The sequence below is a fragment of the Nicotiana tomentosiformis genome, chromosome 9 (genome assembly GCF_000390325.3).
Source record: "Nicotiana tomentosiformis chromosome 9, ASM39032v3, whole genome shotgun sequence".
Lineage (NCBI taxonomy): Eukaryota > Viridiplantae > Streptophyta > Magnoliopsida > Solanales > Solanaceae > Nicotiana > Nicotiana tomentosiformis.
The window spans coordinates 97599201-97613678 of NC_090820.1; the positions used below are offsets into that span (position 1 = coordinate 97599201).

The 14478-nt window shown below is 36.7% G+C and overlaps 1 long non-coding RNA gene across 1 annotated transcript in view; it reads left to right on the forward strand.

Annotated features, from left to right (window-relative positions):
- The window catches only part of LOC108943164 (uncharacterized), a 156400-nt gene that overhangs the window by 112344 nt on the left and 29578 nt on the right, over window positions 1–14478 (forward strand). The gene's annotated exons all lie outside the window — the stretch shown is intronic.

The window sequence follows — 14478 nt, forward strand, 5'->3', positions numbered from 1 at the left end:
GCCCCTCCGGAGTCTGAACACCCCCAGTGAATGCATGTACCTATTGAGCGTGTGCATTGAGGGCTGGGAGTTGAGTGTCGAGTTATTGAGGGTTTGAGTGACATTGTCTGTGAGGTTTCATCTATTTCATTTTGTTGCTGCATTTAGCTGATAATTATCTGGCTGGAATTGGTAATTATGCAACCGATCTTTTACTCATGTTTACTCTTAACTATGAAAACTATCAACTGAATTGTTCTGTATAACTCGTCACTACTTCTCAATTCTTTATTTATTGTTGTTACTTGCTGAGTCGGTTGTACTCATACTACACCCTGCACTATATGTGCAGATCCAGGTGTGTCCGAGCACGGAGACTATTGAGTCCAGGCCTTTTGAGTTTTAGAGACTGCGAGGTAGCTGCCAGCGTCCGCAGAACCTTGTTACTTCTTCTACATTTCTTTCCATTTGTACTGATATTTAGACATTGGCTGTAATAGTTTTAAATACTTAGACGCTCATGACTTGGTGACACCCCGATGTTTGGGGCTCGTTTTCCGCACTTTGTTCCAAATTTGAGTTTAACTTTGATTTTATGAAAAATAAAATTCCTGTTATGGAATGTTTTACTTTACTTCTATATTTAGTTTGAAAATATTTTGGGAAGGTCGTCTTGCCTAGTACCACCGATAGGCGCCATCACGACATGTCGGATTTTGGGTAGTGACATGTAGTAATTGATTTAATTGTTGGAAAAGGGTTGACATGATTGTAAATGTGAATTTGATTATATTATTGGCTAATGTAATTGTAAAGGTGTAGATGGTGACCGCACATTAATATTCTTTTTGATAAGTTATTGATTGTTTTGTGCGGAGATCAATTGAAATCAAGAACTCAGCTTTGAGTATTCAATTTCTTTGAAAACTTGTATTGCAAAAACTATTCTGTTTGTCACTTGGTTAAATTGGCCAATTAAAATTTTCCTTTTTACTTGTCGGGTTATGGCGTGTCCATATTGGAGAAATTTGAGTTCGATATTAAAGTCAGCAGATAAATCTTCTTCATTTCATATTTTTTGGGTGGTAGAATTGTGATAGATATGAATCGACTATTTGTGCCTATTTTGGTGCCGGCCATGAGCCAAATAAATATGAATGATTTCCAAAGAGCACAAACAATAAATGGATTACTTGCTTCTCTTTTTGGTTTTTCTATCAATAATTGGATCCATTGGAATTTTGATCTTTCTCCAACTTTTTCGGCTTTCTTTTGTTATCTTCCTCATTTCAGTTAATTTTTTAAACTCGACACATGCTAAAATTTGAATTTTTATGATTTTCTCAGTTCTTCGCGTACTTCACTTTGGAATTTGTTGGTTGAAGGTTTTTACAATTTTCTGGTTGAAGCTTTTTATCAATGAATTGACTGCTTCTAAGTCTTAGGATGTTCTAACTTTATATTTTTTTCCTCTATTTTGGTTGGAGTTATCTATTACTAATTTTTCCCATTCATTCTCTTTATTACGCAGTTGTGTATTTGTGATACCCAGTAATGTTTCAATCAAAAAGTGACCTTTCCGAATTAAAAAGTAATAATTCTTCCATTCAAATTGAAAGAAAGTGAAAATGAATTATAACTTCTTTACCATTCCAAGAAAGTAAATTTCGTTTGAAGTTTCGTTGGTATGGTATTTTCTTAGTGATAACTCTTCTTCATATCGGCTGCTTTGCAAAAGTTTACATGATACTGAAGGGAAATGATGCAGACACTATAAACTTGAATAGGCTAGCTAATAGAAAATTTTAAATAAAAAAGAATCGTATTAGAATCTTTATATAAATTTACATGTATGCATAAACTCTACAGGATGTTTCTGCTAAGTGTTTTACTTTAGTTTTAAGAATCATGAGAATGTAAAAATGCAATTCTAATTTTTACTTAAAAGCTTTGAGGACCAAAATGATTATAAAATTAATTAAGAAAGGGGACAGGAAAAAATAATATTAAAGTAAACGAGCTCTACTATTTCTATTTAAACATTTTAATCTAACAAAATATTTGAAACTTTTGCTCTATGATTATCTGATAGCAATGATTAAAATGTTGCTTTTTGGTTACCTTATGTTCCACTTTTGGAGTTTTGGTTATTATGTGAAGGTTTGTTCGAGTCCTAGAAGGTAACCCATTAGCTGATTGTATATTTTATATCAAGTTTGGTATGGAGATACTCATACTAATATTTTTAACTCCATTTTGTGGAGGCATTCAGATTTCAGGTGTCATTATATCTTTCTTTATTAGTAAAGAGTCTAAAGACCAAAATTGTTGTGCCTGTCACAATTTATGTTCTTTGTTATTGCAGTTTTTGTGATCCGTTGTGGTAGTTAGCACTCGAACCGGAAGGTAAATTTTCTAATCTCTCGTCATTTATTTTTAGGTATTGTATGTCTTTGCTTTAGTTCTTTTAAAAAAATATAATAAATATACATATATATATATATATATATATATATATATATATATATTAGTCAATGTTGAAAATATATTCAGTAATGTAAATACATACTTGACATTTCTCATTCAGGAAATAGATGAGTGAAATGTCGAGTAAAACTCATAAAAATAAAAACTCCGAAACAATACATGCTGACAAGAAGGCTAGGCGACGCGAATTATACAGAATAATGCAAGATGATAAAAAAGAGGCTCTCCTAGCACGAGCACGAGCGCGAGCAAGTAAGGTTGAAATAAATGGCCGGCAACTTCCTGCCTGCTCGCTAATTAATAGCTCTGCTAACGTATCATCCCCTATGAGTACTAATATTTCAAGCGAGCAGTATCTTCCTTTTGTGGGACATTTAATATATGAAACAGGTTAGAGAGCTAGACTGTCATTTCTTGATGGTATATGCAATTATAAATACGTATATGCATTTATAACTATCAAAATTATATACTTACATTTGTTATTGTTGTATCACAGGATCTACATCTAACACAAATCATGAACAATATACTGATGAATCAATAACAATCCAAGCATCAACTGATTATGTTATGTTAAAGACTGTTCCCAAATGCAAATTTTGCGGAGCCAAAAAATTTGAATACGAGCCACCCGCTTTCTGTTGTCGTAAAGGCACTGTAAAACTAATTTCACATCAAGTACCACAAGAGTTAAGAAATCTGTATCTAGCAAATACTGAAGAATCAAAGCATTTTCGAACCTACATAAGAACGTATAATAATATATTTGCGAAAACATCCGTAGGAGTTAGCTATGACAAAGAACTGGCAAACAGGAATAAATGTATTTATACATTTCGAGTTCAGGGACAAATGTATCATTTCATAAATGACTTGATACCAAGTAATGAAAACGAAAAATATTTACAGTTATATTTGTATGATAATGAAAATGAAGTGAGCAATCGAATGGCATATTCCAATAAATTGAACGAGTGTACTGTGAAAAATTTAATGGAATATTAACAACCAATCTTTACTCTACGTTTTTGAAATCCTTAATAAATATCTCACAATTATTAGATTTCTACATTTCGCTTAAGTCTGATGCTGGTCTAGATCAACGAATATACAATCTACCAACTACATCAGAAGTGGCAAGGATATGGGTAGAACAAGATATCAATAATTGTATCCCTACACTATATATCCGAATATATACAAAAGTGATTGAAGCCAACCGGTAAACTATTATTATAGATGTTATGACCCATTGCAATATCCATTACTGTTCCCTTACGGTCAAAATAGTTGGCATTGTAGTATTAAAAAACTTAAGTCTTCAGCTACCCCTTCTAAAACACATTCGTATTGTCAATACGAACAATTGCCATGTGTAGGCAATATGACTTCAATTGATGGATTCCTTGACATGGAAGCTTAAGTGATGCTAAAAGGCAAATGAAAAAGAGAAACTGTTTCTTGTCGTGAATACTATTATTACCAACTCCAAATTAGAGATGATGAAAATATAATCTTACATTCAAGAAGATTATTACAACAATATGTTGTAGACAAATGGATAAAAGTTGAAACTCAAAGATTGGATTTCACTTTTTTCAATCAAGATTTATTCAGGATGGACGTGTTAGCATGGCTTTTAGATCATTTATGCCGCGGTGAGAGAGAAGGCTCACAAGTGGGTAAAAACGGAACACTTCCACTTAGCTTCACAGGAGGACCAAGAGATATGTGCCTCCGATATATGGATGTTATTGCATTAGTGCAATATTTTGGAATACCCGATATATTTCTAACTATGACATGCAATCCTTCTTGGCCTGAAGTTCAAGAAAACTTGTTGTCGACAGATGAGGCCCAGAATAGATCTGATTTAGTTAGTCGAATATTTCGAACAAAACTAAAACAGCTTAAAAAGGATATACTAAAAAGACAAATATTTGGTAAAGTTGCAGCATTTATGTATACGGTAGAATTTCAAAAACAGGGACTTCCGCATGCTCATTTTCTTATTATACTCGATAAAAAATATAAATTACTGACTCATGAGGCATATGATAGATTTATTTGTGCTGAATTACCAGATCCTAAAACAAACTCTGATTTATTTAAACTTGTTATACAACACATGCTACATGGTTCTTGTAGTCAATTAAATCCAACAAGTCCCTGTATGAAGAAAAAAACGATTATTGTAAATTCAAGTTTCCAAAAGAGTATGCTGAACAAACAACTAAAGGAAAAAATTCATACCCTATTTATAGAAGACGAAATACAGGAAAATGTGGGAAATTAGAGGATAACTTTTTTATAATTCATGGGTTGTTTCCTACAATTCATTCTTACTAGTAAATTTAATTGTCACATAAATGTGGAGATTTGCTCTTATATTAAAGTTGTTAATGTAATGACCCAACCGGTCGTTTTGAGCATTTACACTCCCTTCGACTATTTGAAATCTTGAATAACTTCCTATGATATATTTAAGTTGAAATAGTTGACCGGATGTTGACATATGTGTAAACAACCCCAGAATAGAGTTTTGATGATTCCAATAATTCTGTATGGTGATTTTGGACTTAGGAGCATGTCCGGAAAATTATTTGGAAGTTCGTAGTGGAATTAGGCTTGAAATGGCGAAAGTCGAATTCTAAGGAAGTTTGACCAGGGAGTTGACCTTTTGATATCAGGGCCGGAATCCGATTCTAAAAATTTGAATACCTCCATTATGGCATTTATGACTTGTGTGCAAAATTTGAGGTCAATCGGACTTGATTTGATATGGTTCGGCACAAGATATAGAATTTGAAAGTTCAAAGTTCAAAGTTCAAAGATTTTGATTTGAGGTGCGATTCGACGTGTTGATGTTGTTTGATGTGATTTGAGGTATCGAGTAGGTCTGTGTTATGTTATAAAACTTGTTGGTATATTTGAATGAGATTCCGAGTGGCTCGGGTGAGTTTCGGGGTGAGTTTTGAGCGAGTACGGGCTTTTCGGCACTCTAATGTTGTTCTGGGGGTCTTTGGAAGTGCGGACTGCACATTTCTGGAGTGCTGAGGCAAAAGGGAAGTGCGTACCTCAAGGGAATTGTGCGGACCGCACAATTTTATGTGCGGCCGCACTCAGGAACGCTCAGATTCACTAGTCCGACTTCGGAAGCGTATATCTTTTGATCTACAAGGAATTTGGAGATGATTCAAAAATACAAGTTGTAGCCCTTTGTGTAACGAAAGTTATGGCTAATTTTGCTGAAATCTGGTAGTGCAGAGTGTTGAAGTGCGGCCGCAAAATTTGGAGTGCGACCGTAGAACCTGGAATGTGCGGTCCACACAAAAATGGTGTGGTTAGCACAATGATGGGTCAGATTGTGTATTATAAAACCGAGGGTTTGGGTATTATTTCACATTTGGACTTTGGGAGCTCGGTTCGTGATGATTTTTTGTGGTTTTTTTAAGAAATTCATCAGGGTAAGTGATTCTAACTCAGATATGGTTAACATACATGAATATCATTATTTTCATCATCCAATTAGTATTATGACATGGAAATTAGGGGAAAATTGTAGAAATTTCATAAAATAAATTTTTGGGATTTGAATGTCGATTCAGATTGGATTTGAGTGAAACTGGTATAGTTGGACTCGTAATTGAATGGGTTGTCGGATTTTGTGAGTTTCATTGGATTCTGAGACGTGGTCCCCACATGCGATTTTTGGAGTGTAATTCTGGATTTTTATGAAAAATTAGCATTTTCTTATGGAATTAATTCTAATAAATTTTATTGACTGAATCGAATTATTTATGGCTAGATTCGAGGCGTTTGGAGGCCAATTCACGAGGCAAAGGCATACCAGAGTAAAGAATTACACGGTTTGAGGTAAATAATACTTTTATACTTGGTTCTGAGGGTATGAATCCCCGAATTGGTGTTATATAAATTGTTTAGAAGTGAAGCATACGATAGTTGACGAGCGTGTGGACGTGCACCATTGAAATTGTGACTTGAATAAATTCTGTGGAGTTGAAAAATTAAAGAATCATGGTATTATGTGAACATTTCCCCACGTGTTAGAGAAATTGAGATGAAGCTCTTATTAAAGATCATGTGTAGGCTACTTGCCGATATTTTGGGACCCATGGGGTTGTGTTGCTGTTGAATTAATTATTTTAAAATTGTACATTTCACACTCATTCATATTCATCCATTGTGAGGATATTCATATGGATCGGGGCTGCCCGCGTGCAACAGGCCTTATTGGCTTAGTTATTATATGGATCGGGGTTGCCCTCCTACAGTAGGACTTATTGGCTTTATTATTATATGGATCGGGGCTTCCCGCCTGCAGCAGGCCTTATTGGATTTATTATTATATGGATCGGGGCTGCTCGCCTACAACATGCCTTATAGGCTTTTTTATTATACGGATCGAGACTGCTCGCCTGCAGTAGGCCATATTGGCTTTATATTACGCTTAGGCTGAAGGAGCCCCTCCGGAGTCTGTTCACACCCCCAGTGAGCATAGATGATTATGTATATTCGGGATGGATTTTCGAGGGCATGGACTTGCCTTACTTATTTGTATTGTAATGAGTTTACCTGGACATGGATCTTGTCCGTATCATTTATATTTGGGGATAAGTTATCCCGGGGCTGGATTGGCCTTATACGGTATAAGGTGACTAAATTTTAGTCGATGTGTGTTTATATACGGGTTGGAACACCCCTGGGCTTGATTGTCCATAAACAATACCGAGTGACCGGATAATTTTTGACCAGTATTTACATGAGGTTTTTTTAGTGAGATGTCATATTCTTCATATCACGCAGTATTGATCTATTTCACTTGTACTGAGTTTAACTGTTAAATTTGAAAGCATGCCTACAATTTTGTACCATTATTTATACTGGACTGTACCTGCGGAGCTCGTCATTGCTTTTAGCCCAGAGGTTAGTCTTGCTACTGATTGAGTTGGTTGTACTCATATTACACTCTGCACCTCATGTGTAGATCCAGGTGCTTTCGGATACGACGACTGTTTGATTTCAGAGTACTATCAGTTGGAGACTATCAAGGTGGTTGCTTGGCGTCTGCTGACCTTGTCTCACTTTACTTCAGTTATTGTACTGTTCTATACTTTCAGACAGTGATTTTTATCAGTCAAACATTGTATTTATATTAGATGCTCATGTACTCAGTGACACCGGGTTTTGGGAGTGGTATATTTGAAATTGTGATATTTCTACCGATGAATGTAATTATTTTGTGTTCAAATTTAAAAGATATGGTGGTTTATTGAGATTTTTGGCTTGCCTAGTATTGAGATAGGCGCCATCACGACAGGTGAGATTTTGGGTCGTGACAAGTTGGTATCAGAGCCTAGGTTACATAGGTATCACGAGTCATGAGCAGGTTTAGTAGAGTCTTGCAGATCGGTACAGAGATGTTTGTACTTATCTTTGAGAGGCTGTAGAACCCTTAGAAAATTTTCACTTTCTTGTATTCTATCGTGCAGAATTAATTCAGCTTGAAACATAACTCTTTGAATTCCTTCCACGCATTTCGTATGCGCATATGAGCGCTCGGTATCAGCTGTGCGTCGCCGGCTTGTGGTTCTATGAACGATTTTCAAGATGTGTATTTTGTGTTTTGGTGATGGGCCAGTCTGGAGGACTTGAGTCCAGGTTTAGACCGCAGCTTAGGCTCGGTAGCTTCAGTTGTAACATGTACATTTGGACTCATATGTCCGGTAATATCCCTACGAGTGGAATTTGTGGCTCGATGAGCAGTGGAATAGCTTTGTGATGAGTATGATGTAACTGCGGGATGTGTTAAGATGATTTAAATGTGACGAGAAGTGTTTCCTTGAAATGTAAAGGAAGGCCATTGGGTGCTTTATTTTTGTTTTGATGTGACGTGCAATCTCGAGTGTGAATGTTTTGAAAGATCATTCACGTTGTTAAATTTTGGGGCAAATTAAATTTTTGTGTCTGGTTAATGGGTTTGGACTTAGAAAAATTTAGTGATTTTATAGTAATTGTGGCTGCGAAAGGGTATAACAAGATGCCAATTTGAGACTAAGCAGGTGGGTTATCTCCTGCGCAGTAATCTATGTAGGTGTGTTCCTTATAATGTGAATAGAAAGTTTCTTTTCTGCTAGCGGGGCATATGTGTTGAGACTTAAATTTGAATCTAGTTAAGAAAGTTGACTTGAGTGTTAAGAGAATGAATGCGAGATTAGCGGATGATTGCGGTATTTTATGGTTGGTGTGTCTTGAGCTTGAGAAGAATTTTCGTTGAACTGACTGCGGTATTAAGGTAGTAATAAAGTATGGGTATTGTGAGTTATCAAGTATTTTAATCAATGGCTTTGAGCCAAGTGGGGGAGCCTGCTATTGACAATTCAATTTATGGTTATGTGTCAAATGTTTTGTTTTGGTCTGAAGTATACTTGGGAATCAGTGATGACTTGCAGAGGCGGAGTTCGAGAATGACTCGAGTAAGGAAATTTCTGGATACAAGTTATATTGCGCTTTATGAGTATATGAAAATCGTGGGATGAGTGAGTTGTTATTTATGAATGATGTAGTGCACACAGAGTATGAATTTGATAGGTGGTATTAAGGCAGAGTTACTTATTTAAGTGTTGATTGTGCTAAAGGAGCACATATCTTTCGGCCCGTTTGGGACGGAGTAAATTAGATTTGAGCAGAGTGGATGACTATCGAGAGGGTTCTAATGGATTCAAAATGTATATGTGGAAATTGAATTTTATTTTCTTTTCGAATTTGTCTATCACTAGAATCAGTTACTTACATTGGATGGTATTGGGATGTGCGGTAATTCTGTTTGACTATAGATTCTACATTTCAGTATAAGAAAGGAAAGAGGAATAATTTTAAATTCGCATAAGGTATTTTCAGAGTGAGTGTTACAGTTGTGGTATTTATGGAGGTGCTTAAGAAAAATACAATGACTTATGGGCCTTAGGGCGGTGTAATTTTATGTTAGGATGTCTTGCAATGAGCTTTGAGTAAAGTAGTAGTGTTCTGACAAGGAGAAATGGAAACTTGAGGATAATCCAGAAGAAACTCGGAGAAAATAGGACAAATGGGTAACATATTGGATTAATATTATAATGGTATGCTTGGTTCTTTTGGTTCTTATGATGAGGTGAGGCTTTAGGGGTGTTTTGTGACAATACTCTCGGATTTGACAACCTGTGTAGCTTGGTCGAGTTAGAGGAATTCAGTTCTTATAGCTTGGTTACGTGCAAATGGGTTTCAAAGTGTTCATGATGGTTTCTACCATGGTTTGAACCGGATATTTTCTACCGGTGTGAGAAACGTATTGTGTATTGTGATTTTCTCCTCGAAAGAAGCAAGAGAGAGGTTTCTAACTAATAGGGTATGTAATTTTCTGGTGACTCAGAGTTGATAATGGGATTCTTATGCTTGTCACATGATGGGATAATAGATGTGGTGTGTTGTGCGAGATTTAGATTTATATGTACAAGGTGGCAGTTTATTCTTGAAAGGAAGATCACGAATTTTGGACAAAATGGTCAGTATTAGATATTTAGATGAATGTTATAACTGCTCGATAATCCCTGAGAAGGGTGCGCATTTCAAAAGGCGTATTGTATTTCGACTTACGGATGTTCAATGGTATTGCAGTACTCACCTGGTTGATAGACTGTTGATATTTAAATTATTACTATGTGACACGGAAGAATTATGAAAGTATTCCTCATGGGAAGATCGTGAATGGAAGATGTGGTAGTCATTCTAGTACTGGAGTGGGGATCAGTTACGGTGATTCATGTGTTTGATGAATTTGGAGACTGGGAGTTCTCAGAAGTATATTGTTTTGGGTTGCGGCCTGTATGAGGTGAGTATTTTATTTTAACTCAGTGGAGACACTAGTTGAGTTAATTATTTTAACTCAGTGACAGTAGACTTTGCACATGCTTACGCTATGGCGTGTTATTTATACCAGTCCAGGAGCATGTGAATCTTATATCATTTATCATATACATGTGTACTTATTTGATTGCTCCTCTATGATATGCTTGGACTGGAGGCCTGTGACCATGCCAGGTGGATTATATTATTGGCACGTGAGTTGTCCATGCGGATCCATATACTGATATTATTGGCACGTTAGTTGTTCGTGCGGGTCCAGATATTGTTACTATAGCACGTGAGTTGTCCATGCGAGCGATGTTAATATGAGCTCTAGAAGAGCCGATTACTGTTATTAAATTTGTGTGTCTTGGTTTGACTATATATAACGAGCTTATAGCATTGCGTTTGTGGTGGTGCTTGTTGAACTCACAATACGGTTCTCTTCTTTGAGATATTTTCCATATTTGGGTACAAAGATTGCGCAGCTGTGGCCTGAGTTATATTGATGTGGCGTGTCTGGGGATAGTTGTGTTTAATAATATAAGGTCATTAGACCTAGAATGGGTACTATCAGGCTTATTTATGGTTATGGCTGGATACAGCTTGTTCAGACTCATACGGTGTAGATGTGAGATTTAGATCTTGGAAAGAATTCTGGGTATTAGAAATTGGGCTCCAAGTTTTGGGCTAAGGTTAAATTAATGATTTTCAATTGTGTTATGTTGTCAGGACTATATAGAATAGGGTGACGTGGGATCACCCCCACGTATGCATGGTAAGGAGGAATAGTGATTTAAAGGCTTAGGAACAACTCTTGGCACATTCGAGGACGAACGTATGTTTAAGTGGGGGAGATTGTAACGACCCGACCTGTCGTTTTGAGCATTTACGCTCCCTTAAACTATTTGAAGTCTTGAATAACTTCCTACGAGATATTATGACTTGTGTGAATTGTCGTTTTTGGTTATAAGGTATTTCGGAGTTAGCTTGGAAGAATGAATTTCATGGTTAAAGCTTAAGTTGAAATAGCTGACCGGATGTTGACTTATGTGTAAACGACCCCGGAATAGAGTTTTGATGATTCAAATAGCTCCGTATGATGATTTTGGACTTAGGAGCATGTTTGAAAAAATATTTGGAAGTCCGTAGTGGAATTAGGCTTGAAATAGCGAAAGTCGAATTCTAAGGAAGTTTGACCGGGGAGTTGACTTTTTGATATCACGGTCGGAATTCGATTCTGAAAATTTGAATACCTCCATTATGTCATTCATGACTTGTGTGCAAAATTTGAGGTCAATCGGACTTGATTTGATATGTTTCGGCACAAGATATAAAATTTAAAAGTTCAAAGTTCATAGATTTTGATTTGAGGTGCAATTCGACGTGTTGATGTGATTTGAGGCCTCGAGTAAGTCTGTGTTATGTTATGGAACTTGTTGGTATATTTGAACGGGAGTACGGGTTTTTGGCACTCTAATGTTGTTCTGAGGGTCTTTGGAAGTGCGGACCGCACATTTTGGGATTGCTGAGGCAAAAGGGAAGTACGGACCTCAGGGGAATTGTGCGTACCACACAATTTTGTGTACGGCCGCACTTCAGGCCGCGGAGGAGTGTGCGGGCCACACAATTGATTGTGCGGCCGCACAATGGAACTCTCAGATTCACTGGTCTGACTTCAGAAGCTTATATCTTTTGATCTTCAAGGAATTTGGAGATGATTCAAAAATGAAAGTTGTAACCAATTTACTGAAACATGGTAGTGCAGAGTGTTGAAGTGCGGCCGCATAATTTGAAGTGCGACCGCAGAACCTGGAATGTGCGGACCGCACAAAAATGGTGCCGTCAGCATAATGAGGGGTCAGATTGTGTATTATAAAACCGAGGGTTTGGGGTATTATTTCACATTTGGACTTTGGGAGCTCGGTTCGTGACGATTTTCTGTGGGGTTTTCAAAACATTTATCGGGGTAAGTGATTCTATTTCAGATTTGGTTAACATACATGAATATCACTATTTTCATCATCCAATTAGTATTTTGAGATGGAAATTTGGGAAAAATTGTAGAAATTTCATAAAATAAATTTTTGGGATTTGAATGTCGATTCAGAGTCGGATTTGAGTGAAATTGGTATGGTTGGACTCGTAATTGAATGGGTTGTCGAATTTTGTGCGTTTCGCCGGATTACAAGACGTGGGCCAAACATGCGATTTTTGGAGTGTAATTCGGATTTTTATGGAAAATTAACATTTTTTTTATGAAATTAATTCCAATAAATTTTATTGAGTGAATCGAATTATTTATGGCTAGATTAGAGGCGTTTGGAGGCCAATTCACGAGGCAAAGACATACTGGAGTAAAGAATTATACGGTTTGAGGTAAGTAACACTTCTAAACTTGGTTATGAGGATATGAATCCCCGAATTTGTGTTATATAAATTATTTGGAAGTGACGCACACGATAGTTGACGAGCGTGTGGACGTGCACCATTAAAATTGTGACTTGAATAAATTCTATGGAGTTGAAAAATTAAAGAATCATGGTATTATGTGAACATTTCGCCACATGTTAGAGAAATAGAGATGAAGTTCTTATTAAAGATCATGTTTAGGCTACGTGACGATATTTTGGTATCCATGGGGTCGTGTTGCTGTTGAATTAATTATTTTAAAATTGTACATTTCACACTCAGTCATATTCATCCATTGTGAGGATATTCATATGGATCGGGGTTGCCCACCTACAACAGGCCTTATTGGCTTTATTATTATATGGATCGGGGCTGCACGCCTGCAGCATGGCTTATTGGCTTTATTATTATATGGATCGGCACTGCCCGCTTGTAACATACTTTATTGCCTTTAGTATTATATGGATCGGGGCTGCCCACCTGCAGCAGGCGTTATAAGCTTTACTATTTTATGGATCGTGGTTGCTCGCCTGCAACAGGACTTATAGGCTTTATTATTATTATATGGGCCGGGAGTGCCCCGCCTATAGTAGGCCATATTGACTTTATATTATGTTTGGGCTGAAGGAGCCCCTCCGGAGTCTGTACACACCCCCCGTGAGCGTAGATGATTATGTATATTCGGGATGGATTTCCCAGGGCATGGACTTGCCTTACTTATTTGTATTGTAATAAGTTTACCTCGACATGGATCTTGTCTATATCATTTATATTTGGGGATAAATTATCCCAGGGCTAGATTTGCCTTATACGGTACTGGGTGACTGACTGTTAGTCGATGTGTATTTATATACGGGTTGGAACACCACTGGACTGGATTGGACATAATTAGTACCGAGTGACCGGATAATTTGTGACCAGTATTTACATGAGGTCTTTTTACTGAGATGTCATATTCTTCATATCACGCAGTATTGATCTATTTCACTTGTACTAAGTTTAACTGTTAAATTTGAAAGCATGCCTATATTTTTGTACCATTATTTATACTGGACTGTACCTACGGAGCTCGTCATTGCTTTCAGCCCAGAGGTTAGTCTTGTTACTTATTGAGTTGGTTGTACTCATATTACACTCTGCACCTCGTATGCCGATCCAGGTGCTTTCGGACACGGCGACTATTAGATTTCAGAGTACTATCAGTTGGAGACTATCAAGGTGGTTGTTTGGTGTCTGCTGACCATGTCTCTCTTTACTTCAGTTATTGTACTGTTCTATACTTTCAGACAGTGATTTTTATCAGTCAGACATTGTATTTATATTAGATGCTCATATACTCAGTGACACCAGGTTTTGGGAGTGTTATATTTGAAATTGTGAGATTTCTTCCGCTGAATTTAATTATTTTGTGTTCAAATTGAAAAGATATGGTGGTTTATTGAGATTTTCGGCTTGCCTAGTATTGAGATAGGCGCCATCACGTCATGTGAAATTTTGGGTCGTGACAGTTAAGTACATGTGATGACCCAAAAGGTCATCTTTAGATTTAATAATTATTTCTATGTTCTGAGACCTCAAATAGCATCATTCATCATTCTTTGACTTGCGTGCGCAGTCCGTATAATTTTTCGGAAAGGTTTTATATGAAAAATGAATTAAAATGTGAAATAGAGCTTTAAAACTCAATTAAGGTTA